We start from the raw sequence: 12,434 nt of genomic DNA, 5'->3' as shown, positions 1-12,434 counted from the left end.
CTGTAATGCTGGTATACAGAACAAATTAAAGTTGTCACATAATAAAGTGTGAGTACTAAAAACATAAACATGCAAACAGTTTAGTCACAGTGCTGAAAAGCTAGCATTTTCTAATATTTACAAGAATTAGAAGTAATGCCAAGACACTACCTATATAGCCGTTGTAGAATGTGCATAGACAGAGGAATTCACTTGCCAAAGCAATCAGGATTGCAGGAGATGCCTACTAGAAGAATTAATGGGACTTGTTTAGACTACACACTTGGATATTTCATCTCTCTCTCCTGTTTCTGCACCCTAACATAGAATCCCCTGACCAAGGCTTAATCACATCCAAAATAAAACAGGGAATCTGCCATACCCGAACCTGATAAGAATTACCCAGGAGACTGGAAAGAAACTCTCTCCCCTGTTTCTGCACCCTAACATAGAATCCCTGACCAAGGCTCAATCACATCCAAAATAAAACAGGGAATCTGCCATACCTGAACCTGAAAAGAATTACCCGGGAGACTGGAAAGAAAGTATGCTATCATCCCCTCTTTAATGTGCAAATATTTTAAACTGACCTTCTTTCTGTACACATTTACCTTATTCCTCCCTGGAATTCAGGTATCTGTAACCCAGTGTGAGCACAGTCCCACGAGTACCCGAGGTCTTTTACAGACCCCTTCTCATACCTTACACTTTATCTATCCCTTCCACCATTAAATACTAGCTAGCTGACTACCTGCAAGTTAATAGAACATTTTCCATTATAGTTGAAGAAATCCTACTGTCCTGGCTTAGGGTGAACAGATAGTTTTTTTTAAGAAACCCAGCACCTACTCGGTAGGTCCCCGCTTCATTCACCCTCGCTATGCTCGGGGTCACTTCACTCCGTTCCGACCCCGTTTTCCACCTACCCCCCATATCATTTCCTTTATACTTATCCACCTTAGCCACACCTCTTCCTGCTCCTCTCCTACCCCTCCCAATAGCTTCCTCACAGATACACCCCCCTTCTATAGTTCCTACCCACACACTACTACTTATCACTCACCTCATCTGCCCACTGTCTCCACTATACTCTACACTTATATCATGCCCTTCAAACCACAAGCATTACTCCTGATACCTATACTCTCCCTCCTCTACCTCCTCACCTCCTAGCACACACATCTACCCTCACCCTACTTCCATTCCAACAATTGTACTCTACACCCAAATACTAAACCCCAACCCCGCCTACAAACCAGCCCTTCTATTCCAAACCATAATACTCTCCTTCCTAAAATAAAGTGATCTCCTCCTCTCCCAAGCACTTCTAAGCATAAAAGAAATGTCTCCCTCTTTAAACATTTACTCTACTTTAAACCACTACTTCTATCAGGGGACATCCATCTTAACCCTGGCCCCTCCCAACCTACCTTCCATAATCATCCATCTGTACAAACATCTACTAACCCCACCCCCTTACAAAAGCAAGTATCTTTCTACTCTATCAACCTCAGGAGTGCAGTAAACAAAGTTCAGGATTTCCATGCCTGGTTAGCTAACTATACTCCTGACATAGTTACCCTAACTGAAACCTGGCTAAAACCATATAATCAAGATAGTGAAATTACCCCACCTGGCTATAACATCCTCAGACTTGACAAGCAAAGGAAAAGAGGTGGAGGGATAGCCATACTCTACCCTGATCACCTCACAATGACTAGTCCAAACCTCCCTCTACCCCCTTTCTCTACAGCTGAACTCCTAATTACCAATGTTAAACTCAACAACTTTACCACCATAACTGTGGTAGCTATTTATATCCCACCAGGAGACAATCTAGGCATACTCGAGAACATCCTATCCTATCTCCCGCAGACCATCCACAATGAAACCATCATCCTAGGAGATGTAAACAGCAGACCTCTCAACCAACTGGGGACAAATTTCAACGGAATCAGGAACAAGTCAAGAAAAAATCAGGGACAACCAGGGACACTTTTAAAATATTAGTGCTATTAACTTGAAACATTGACAGAATCAGAGCATATGAATTAATACACATTTTCTGAAGTAAAAGAAGTTTATAACTCTTAATTATTGTCATTATTCATTAAGTGTAATTCACCACCTTTCCTCCAAAAGTCACTAGTTTTAGGAGGGATTAAGAGGGACAGAGTTAAAATTTGAGTCAAAATCAGGGACAGTTGAGAGGTATGGTAAACAGATTGGCTTACTATTCAGACTCCCCATACTACCTCATGTATCAATTTACATGGATTTGAACAGCTAATCACATCCCATACCTATATTAGTAAGGCACACCTACCACAGTCTACTCAAGACTGGATTTTGGTGTCTCACCCCCAAAATTACCATAACCCTCACACTCTATCAAACTCTCTTAGTAACCACTGCCCTATCACAGTCACTAGACGCATTCCCCATTTTACCAGGCCTTTCAAGTTTATCACTTCTCGTAAAGTCTCTTCCTTTAGTCCAGACTCTTTCTCTGACCAACTCTCCAGAATAGATTGGTCCCATCTCACAACACTTCCCCTAGAGGAAGCCATCCACTCTTTCAACTCCACCTTTCTCTGACCAACTCTCCAAAATAGATTGGTCCCATCTCACAACACTTCCCCTAGAGGAAGCCATCCACTCTTTCAACTCCACCTTTCTCAACATCCTCAACTCCCTTGCTCCCCTCCGAACTATCAGAATCAAAGCTAATACTGCTCCTTGGCTAACCAAATCAACTAGAGCCCTGATGAAAAAAACGTGGCAGCATATAGAAACTATGGACTAAAACCAAGACCCCTTCTCTCCTACAGACTTACAAAGAACTTAGAAATCAAATAAAGAAAATTATTAACAAAGACAAGATCAACTTCTATGCCAACCCTCCCACCACCCTAAAATCTGATCCCAAATAATTCTGGAGCACAATTAATCACTTAATGCATCCAGGAAACCTTCCCCTCCCAACCCTTGTCCAAATAAAACCCCTGAAGAAACTGCTACTGCATTTAACAATCATTTCATCAACTCTATAACTTCCATTATTAATGATCTTCCCACTTGAAAAAAATACTAATAACTCCCCATTCTCAGCCTCTCCATCTCACCCTTCAAACTATTTCTCAACCTCTCCACCTCATCCTTTTAACTATTTCTCCCTCACATCAGTCTCAACTAACTATATTAAATCCATACTCTCTAAATTCAAACCCTGCTCTCCCTTAGCTGATAATCTACCTTTTTACTTCCTACAGATTGCAGCTGAACCCCTAGCCTATCCTGTATCCATCCTGATCAACTGATCTATCTCTGAATCATATGTTCCAATAATTTGGAAAACTTTCTACACCTTACCTATACATAAGGGAGGTAATTCTTCAGATATATCTAACTTCAGGCCAATTGCCATTCTGTCACCCCTCTCCAAGATACTTGAGAAATGTATCCACAAACAGATAATGCAGTATCTTCTCCAACAGAACCTTGTAAAACACACACAACATGGATTTCACCCTAAACACAGTACTACAACTGGGGTCTACTTTATTTATGCAAAAGCTTAAAACAGCGAATGCATATGCATCGAACCATATGCATCGAAAGTGCGAACTGTCGAAAACTGTAAATGGAAATCTCTGTAGGTGGAGATTTCCATTTAGTTCAATGTAGTGTGATCTCGGAGTTGGTATATTTAAGTAGCAGAGGGTGTGGGGGGTGCAGGGGGGGCCTACAGCTGTTACATGTCATGTTTGTTGTGTAGTTCCATTTTTATTGTGTTTCGATGGTCTCTCAGTTCGATGCATATGCATTCGCTGTTTTAAGCTTTCGCGTAAATAAAGTAGACCCCTACAACTGCACTAATATCCTTTATCAGTATTGTATCACTGGCCCATAACAACAACTAACTATTTTCATGTCTGTTCCTTGACCTCTCCAAAGCCTTTGACACTGTTTCCCATCCCCTACTTCTAGAAAAACTCTCTCACTTAACTTTTTCTCCTCCCACCATATCCTGGTTTTCTAGCTATCTCTCTAGCCACCAGCAAGCTGTCAAATGGCACTCTGCCCTATCCCCCCCAATTGTCCCAATGGGTGTCCCCCAAGGATCCATACTTGGGCCAGTCCTATTCAATATTTTCACCAACCTACTTTACAGTTCCTATCCCAATTCTACATTTGTACAATATGCAGATGATTCTACAGTCATCATCATTGCTGACAATCCATCTGACCTGCACTCTCAATCCATCTGACCTCCACTCTCAATCCATGTGACCTCCACTCTCAATCCATCTGACCTCCACTCTACTACCCAGGCAACATTCAACTCTATAGAGACATGGCTTAGTGATAATAACTTAATTCTCAAGCCCAAGAAAACTAAGCTTCTACTCTTCCTCCCAAAAAAACTCACCAATCTCAAAACTACATTTTCCATCCTATCAAGCAATAACACTACCATTACTGCTGAACTCAGCACTAAATTGCTAGGAGTTATAATTGATGATCAGTTTAAATTCGATCTCCAAGTCACTTCCTCTATCAAAAAGACTCACCCGAAACTTGGTCTCCTATACCATAACAAAACACATCTAACCAGTACAGCCAGAAAAACTCTCTGCCATACATTTCTTCTTTCCACATGTCTATATAGCTGTCAACTATTCACAAATCTTAACACCACACTCTTAACTAAACTTGAAACTACATACAACAAGGTTGCTAGATTTGTGGCAAAACAAACCTACATATCACATCATTGCCTATCTCTTAAACAACTGGACTGCCTTGAATTCCCTCATATGCTGCTACTTCATCAATTGCAAATTATCCACTCTATCTTCTATTTACCATATTTCTGCCCTAGCCTTCTGTCCATTATATCTAAATATTCCCCTACTAGGACACTACGTAGCTCAGACCAGGACTTCCTACAGATCTATGAACCCAAAACCAAAATAGGGTGTCTACTCTATAACTATAGCCATGCTACAACGTGGAACCAACTACCCCTAGAAATTAGGTCACTCGACCAAACCAAGCACTTGGAGGTACCTAACAAACAAATGGTCCTACCACTGTAGTCATCCTCCCTGAAACTACCTTACCATAGCCTCTGTTTCCTTCCTCCCTCTACTGCCTAGCTAAATAATCATCTACCCCTCCATCTCTATACTTAATCCACTTCATCCCTCATCTACCCCTTCTGTAACTAAACCGTATATAACCAGTTTAGGAATTATGAATACTATACTGCATTTTGTCACTCTCAACCACCGTTTTTTTGCAGTATGACCTCTGTCATTATACAAAATTGCTTTCTGTATGACTTATGTCTTTTACTGTACAATTGTTCAATTGCATGATTGCTTAGAAATGTTTTTTACTGTAGAATGTCAGATACTGTACTAAATTGTTTAACTGTTATGAGTTACTGTAATAGTTCTCCTGTTAAAATTTTCCAAATTAAAATGTCTTATTAATTGTATGTAAAATGTTAATACTGACCGTGGAGCTTTTCTCCTCGGGTCTCCACTGAAAACGGGCTAAGCACTCAGCTGGACTACCCCAGTTAACAAATGTAAAATAAATAAATAAATATATATATACGGGAGGTTAAGTGGGGTGATTGCAGTGACACATCTTGGGGTTAAGTAGGTGATCTTTTAGTGTCTTTTTAAAGCTGTTGGCATGAGTTATACTTTTGATATGTAATGGGAGTTTGTTCCAGCTATGAGAGAGGAAGTATTTATAAAGGTTTTTGCCTATATTTTTACAGGGTTTACAGGTCAGTAGTAAGAGTTGGTTGGAACTACGAAGAGGATGATTGGAGTTGTAATGGGACAGAAGTTTGGAAAGTGATGTGTAGGAAGTGGGGTTATTGAGAAGGAGTGAACAGTGTAATTTTGATGTTGATGAGCATTACCTACTCAAAAGGTCTAAATCTAATATGCAATGTCAATAAAACCTGGTGGAGAAACAGGTTTGTCTCCCAGAGGCTGCTCCATCTCTGGAATAGACTTTTCATACACGTCAATCAGAGTACCTCGCTGATCCTCTTCAAGCGCAACCTTAATGAGTGGATGGGAAGCCACAAATTTGTCCCAGGGGTTCCACCTGTGTCCTCATTGACAGGGATGACAGGTGCTGACTGAGGTTTCTTTTTTGGAGATAAGCTCTTGACTAGGCTTGTAAAGGCCCCAGGACCATTAGCCTAGTAACCTCCTATGATCCTATGATCTTAATGGTCTACCTGGCAAGGTGGCTTGTCATCAGAGCTCTATGAGATATTTTGTTATCTTTAGCTTCCCCAGTATTGCATCTTTTGGGGCATGCAGAGCATTTTGGTCAGTTACCTTATTTGGTCTCTGCTATTATTCTTATTATTATTATTATTATTATTATTATTATTATTATTATTATTATTATTATTATTATTATTATTATTATTATTGTTATTATTATTATTATTGTTATTATTATTGTTATTATTATTATTATTGTTATTATTATTATTATTATTATTATTATTATTATTGTTATTATTATTGATATTATTATTATTGTTATTGTTATTATTATTATTATTATCATTATTATTATTATTATTATTATTACTATTTTCATAAGGATGGCACTGGCCAACAAAGTAATTAAACTGTAGGCCTACTTGCTGAAACTAAAATTTATGTCAAAAATTTGCTCAGTGGGTTACAAATGTTCTCTAAAACTTAGACTATCAGACACAGCAGGGTTTTAATTTAGGTAGGGAGGCACAGACCTGATGATGTTACGGATTTATTTAATGTGGGTTCACAGGTTTCTTAATTGCCTTTTTTCTAGACCTAAGGAATGTGTTTGACTCATGGAGTGGTCATTGTTATGAAATGCTTTACAAGCTTTTGTTATTACTTGTCCATTTTGAACTAGGTGCAAATTGCTTTACAATGAGCTTATGGCACAAGCAATTATTAACAGCCTTTCCTTGCATCCTCTAAAGTTAGAAAGGGGAACCCACCAAGGCTGTTCATTATCTCCCTTATTTTTCCTGTAAGCTATTAAAACATTAGGTAGCTTCCTTAGGCAGCATCATGCCTATGCCATTTGAATCTTTGAGCATTAGCTAATTGTTGCCTCCTGGTAGGAAACCAGTGGTGTCAGTGTTCGAGCCCATGACTGTATCTAAAAGGAATTATCTTATTGCCTGATATTTTATCATAATTTTAGGCTGTCCATTAAACAAAAACAAATCTGTTCTTCCTCTCAGCACTGCTTGATTCCGATTTACTTCACTCTTCACACATTTACGAGTTTCCTGTTCCAGGTTTCATGCATAGATTGGCCTTCCTTTCGCATGTGACTTTGCACAACGCATTGAGATCAGCCTGGGGGAGATCATCATCATCATCAACCCCCCTTTTTCCCATTTTTCTACATGGGGTCAAGGTGTCATGTCAAATGTCACCATCTCTGTCGATTCAGAACCACATTAAATAAATGGATGTGCCCCTACCTCCATTTCCTGACCAAAGTCAATGTTATCAATATGTTATGCCTACCAAACTGAGATTTTCAGCACATTGTTTACCTCACATCTGCAAATCCAAGAACTCCTGCAAATTTAAAAATGTTGTCTCTCGCCTTGTCTTGGGCTGTAAATCACACAGGGTTTCCAGGAAGAAAATTACCTCGTCATCACTGCTGGGTAGTTTTAGGCCCCCCTGACCTTCATACTTATTCATCCTCAGCAACTCTGTGTCAGTTGCTCAAACTCAGATCCATCCATCTCTAATCTGGCATCTTCCAGAGACAGCGGATGCTCATGTACTCCAAACACACCTTAGTCTGGATGGTCACTGCAAGGTTTAGGAATGGGGCAGGCGCGAGAGATACTTATGGAAGTGGTTGCCTGGGTCACTGGTAACTCCTGAGCTCAGGATACTGAATACGATATGGAATATTTTCTTTTTCAAAAATAGTATCATTACTAGTATGTTGGCAGTTTGTCATTTAGAACGAGTGATATTCTTCCCTCGGATGGACGTGCTTTCCTCTCGCTTTTCCAGATTGCTGCTCAGTACTTCTTCAGATGTGGATTTACTTCTGGCGGTAAGAGTAGATAAGATGCCATCACTTTAAACACACACATTCTAAGCCTCTATTAAATTGACTGATCAAAGCAATACTCAATTAAGCAAAATTGTAGCCTTAGGAACTTAACGACACCTCCTTTCTGTAGTATATAAAATATCAGTCACAGAAAATGTCATGTTATTAAAGGAGGGTCACTGAGATAGTGGCTCATGTTGGAAATGTTCTTGGCTAGGGATAGACTATATGCATTTTTTCTAGGAATACCCCTCTATTACACATATTTGTGAGACAGGCATCAATGCAGTTTCTTGGGTCTCTAAGAGAACAGCTGTTGCATGGAACAGACTACCAAATTACATTAAAGCAAGTACTAGTTTAGATGTTTTTAGGAGTAGCCTGGACACTTATTATGGGAAGAACTGTTTTGGTATATTGGCAGGCTAGAAGGGAATTATTACCCATGCATGAAATATCTGTATGAATGTATGTATGCATTTTTGTGCTATGTTGACTTTCGTTTGAAATACTTGTGCTTATATTTAGTTTTATTTAATTTGTTTGATATTTAATAACATTTGCAGTGAAAGTAACTAATTTTTAAAACAATTCTTGAAGCTTGTTGTTTTGCAGATGTACCTTGTAAAGATGAAACTGCAGATGTACAACGATGTTTTAGAGAACCCACAAGGAGACAAACTTCTTTAATGTCAATGATTCTCCCTTTAAGCCATCTCTTTAATACTTTGTAATAGCTATATACCTTTAAAATAATTTAACACCTTGATTAATGTATATATTAAATTAAACTGTTAGATTCTTCTATAAATATGGTGCAGTTAAAAATATTAAACAGCATGATTTAGTGAATCATCTGGCAGTTAATACAGAGGTTAAGGCTCTGAGCTAACAAGCTGCTTCTTGACATACATACAGGGTTTGTTTCCTTCCAGCTCCCTTTGCCTACTGTATAACTCTGAGAAAGTCATTCAACCAGACAGTGCTATTGGCTCAGCCCTAGACAAAGGAATCTTATGCCTGATGGGGTACCCTGGTTATCAAACATATAAAGCAAAAAAACTATCAGTCCAGTTGAAAAACGTTGCAAGAGAGATAAAACCACTGCTGTGTAAATTGATAAATGAATTAAATATGTAAAGCACACCAGCAGTCCACAGCAAGGATGAATAAATGAATTAATTTAATGAACAAAATGGTACAGAAAAAGAAAGATAAGCGCTTTCGCATGTAGCTTATTCAGATCTAACAAATAACACAAAAACGCATGATGTTTAAATAACAGCTCATTATACAATGTATCCAATCACATAGGATGCATCATCAAGTTGCTATGGTGTAATTAATAGCATATAATTACCAATGCTCATGTGCAATGTATATACATCTCCTAAACGTATTATCAAATGTATAATGAATAAAATGTAAACTAACACAAGGCATAATGACACAACTGTGTATAAATTTCAGCTAAAATGATTATCTTAAAAGAAAAAAAAATCATCAATTGTTAAAAACCAAGAAAGTATACTATAGTATACACTAAATACAAACAAACCTAAAAACACCTCTTGAGCATATAAGTGGGTATAAATAGCATAACTAATGTACCACTACCACAAATTATCAAGTTAAGTATACGGGGGAATCTGCATGCCTCCACCGTATAGACCCTATAAAACTGAGTGAAATGTATAAATATAATCTAGAATGTTACTTCTTAAGTGGCCTGGATCTTAGTGCAGGTTGCACCGAAACATGTTCATTTAGTCCAGGTAGACAATGTGCTCCTAGTCTAAACATCCATCTCATCTCTGCTTGGTAGGTTATATTTGTTAAATCACCCATTCTAGCATCCATTCCTACAACTTCCAATACTAGAAATTTAAATACATGTGCGTTACCTAGAACCTGCATATGCCTGGCTATCGCGCTGTACATCATTCCTCTTCGTGCACAGTATATATGATCGCGTATTCGCTCCCTCAAGCTTCTATTCGTTTTACCAACATAGAAGCTCTGGCATGCTGTGCAGAGTGCTAAATACACCAAGTCCCTAGTATTGCAGTCTGCTTTAGGAAGGTATGTAAATGATTTATTATTAGTAGGGTGTGTAAATATATGTGATTCATCTATAAAAGTACAGTATGAACATTTGCCACATTTAGTAGTGTGTTGTTCTATATTAGTAACTAACACTCCACTGGTAAGTTTTGGAAAACATAACCTCTGGCATATAGATTTCTTATTTTTGTATCCAAATCTGGGTCTGTCACCCACAATGGAGGATATCTCTTTATTAGTGCCTAAAATGGTCCAATGTTTAGATATTATCTCCCTTATTTTCCTCTCATCACTAGAAAATGTGAGACTAAAGAATGGGGCAGTATTTCTCTGAATATTAACAGCCTTAGGCCTTGTAGTGTGTTTGGAATAATGGGGTTTAGCCATTGTTAATCTCTCTCCTCTGACCATTTCTTGCATACTATTCACCTTATCAGTATGATACCCTCTAGACCTAAAATCAGAGTTTAGTTGTTCTAATCCTCTTTCAAAATCCCTATCATCATTGTATAATCGACTAATCCGCATATTTTGCCCTTTCAATACATTACGGAACGCATGGTCAGGATGCATACTATTGCGGTGTATATATGTAGGTCGGTAACACTCCTTCCTGTGTAATTTAGTATCTATAGTATTATTATCTCTCCTAATCAATAAAACATCTAAAACGTCAATAGAGACATCTGAGTATTTACATGAAAACTCCAAAAAGTTTGTACTAGTGTTCAACATATCAATAAACTGATGTAACTGCAATATATCTCCTCTCCATAACAAAAAGAGGACATCTACAAACCGTCTATAGAAAGGAATGTATGACAAATAATACTCCGAAGTATACATAACATTCTCCTCCCATCTAGACATAACCAAATTGGCATAGCTGTTGGCACACGAAGTGCCCAATGCTACACTATGCCAGATGTTTGTAAATAGTGCACTTCATTAAAAGTAAAGACATTATTTTCCAGTACCATTCCAACTAACAAACATAAAAAATCCACGTTTAATGTCATATACATTTCTACTTATTAACATATCTCTAACCATATGTACCCCTTCATTATTAGGTATACTGGTGAACAAGGATTTCACATCCATAGTAACAAAGATATTTATATAATTTTAGTTCTTGTCACAGACCTGATGAAAGCTTTATCGCATTAGTTAGCCAAAAGTGATTTTAGTTAAAAGTCAGTCTTTTTATATGTATGTTATGCATTTTTTAATACCTGATTTTGGAATGTGGGTTGCAAATAGATTGGTAGTGTTTTCCTTAACTAGGATTTAGTTTGACCTAATCAGTAGCAGTGTGTGAGGGTATGTCAGTGTGTGGGGGTATGTCAGTGTGAGGGGGTATGGCAGTGTGTTGGGGGTATGTCAGTGTGTTGGGGGTATGTCAGTGTGTGGGGGTATGTCAGTGTGTTGGGGGTATGTCAGTGTGTGGGGGTATGTCAGTGTGTGGGGGTATGTCAGTGTGTGGGGGTATGTCAGTGTGTGGGGGTACATCAGTGTGTGGGGTATGTCAGTGTGTTGGGGGTATGTCAGTGTGTGGGGGTACGTCAGTGTGTGGGGTATGTCAGTGTGTAGGGGTATGTCAGTGTGTGGGGTATGTCAGTGTGTGGGGGTATGTCAGTGTGTGGGGGTACGTCAGTGTGTGGGGGTATGTCAGTGTGTGGGGGTATGTCAGTGTGTGGGATATGTCAGTGTGTTGGGGTATGTCAGTGTGTGGGGGTACGTCAGTGTGTGGGGTATGTCAGTGTGTTGGGGTATGTCAGTGTGTGGGGGTACGTCAGCGTGTGGGGTATGTCAGTGTGTGGGGTACGTCAGTGTGTGGGGTATGTCAGTGTGTTGGGGTATGTCAGCGTGTGGGGTATGTCAGTGTGTGGGGTATGTCAGTGTGTGGGGGTATGTCAGTGTGTTGGGGTATGTCAATGTGTGGGGTATGTCAGTGTGTGGGGTATGTCAGTGTGTGGGGTATGTCAGTGTGTGGGGTATGTCAGTGTGTGGGGTATGTCAGTGTGTGGGGTATGTCAGTGTGTGGGGTATGTCAGTGTGTGGGGTATGTCAGTGTGTGGGGTATGTCAGTGTGTGGGGTATGTCAGTGTGTGGGGTATGTCAGTGTGTGGAGTATGTCAGTGTGTTGGGGTATGTCAGTGTGTGGGGGTACGTCAGTGTGTGGGGTATGTCAGTGTGTTGGGGTATGTCAGTGTGTGGGGGTACGTCAGTGTGTGGGGGTACGTCAGTGTGTGGGGTATGTC

At 39.3% G+C, this 12,434-nt stretch overlaps 1 protein-coding gene across 2 annotated transcripts in view; it reads right to left on the bottom strand.

Annotated features, from left to right (window-relative positions):
- Nucleotides 1–12,434, bottom strand: part of LOC122791010 (beta-1,4-galactosyltransferase galt-1-like) — a 587,919-nt gene that overhangs the window by 547,782 nt on the left and 27,703 nt on the right. The gene's annotated exons all lie outside the window — the stretch shown is intronic.

Source organism: Protopterus annectens, chromosome 16.part0 (assembly GCF_019279795.1).
Source record: "Protopterus annectens isolate FY-2018-M chromosome 16.part0, PAN1.0, whole genome shotgun sequence".
Taxonomy (NCBI): Eukaryota; Metazoa; Chordata; order Ceratodontiformes; family Protopteridae; genus Protopterus; species Protopterus annectens.
The sequence above is the reverse complement of the archived record's forward strand: the minus strand, read 5'-3'. Positions and strand labels throughout refer to the sequence as shown.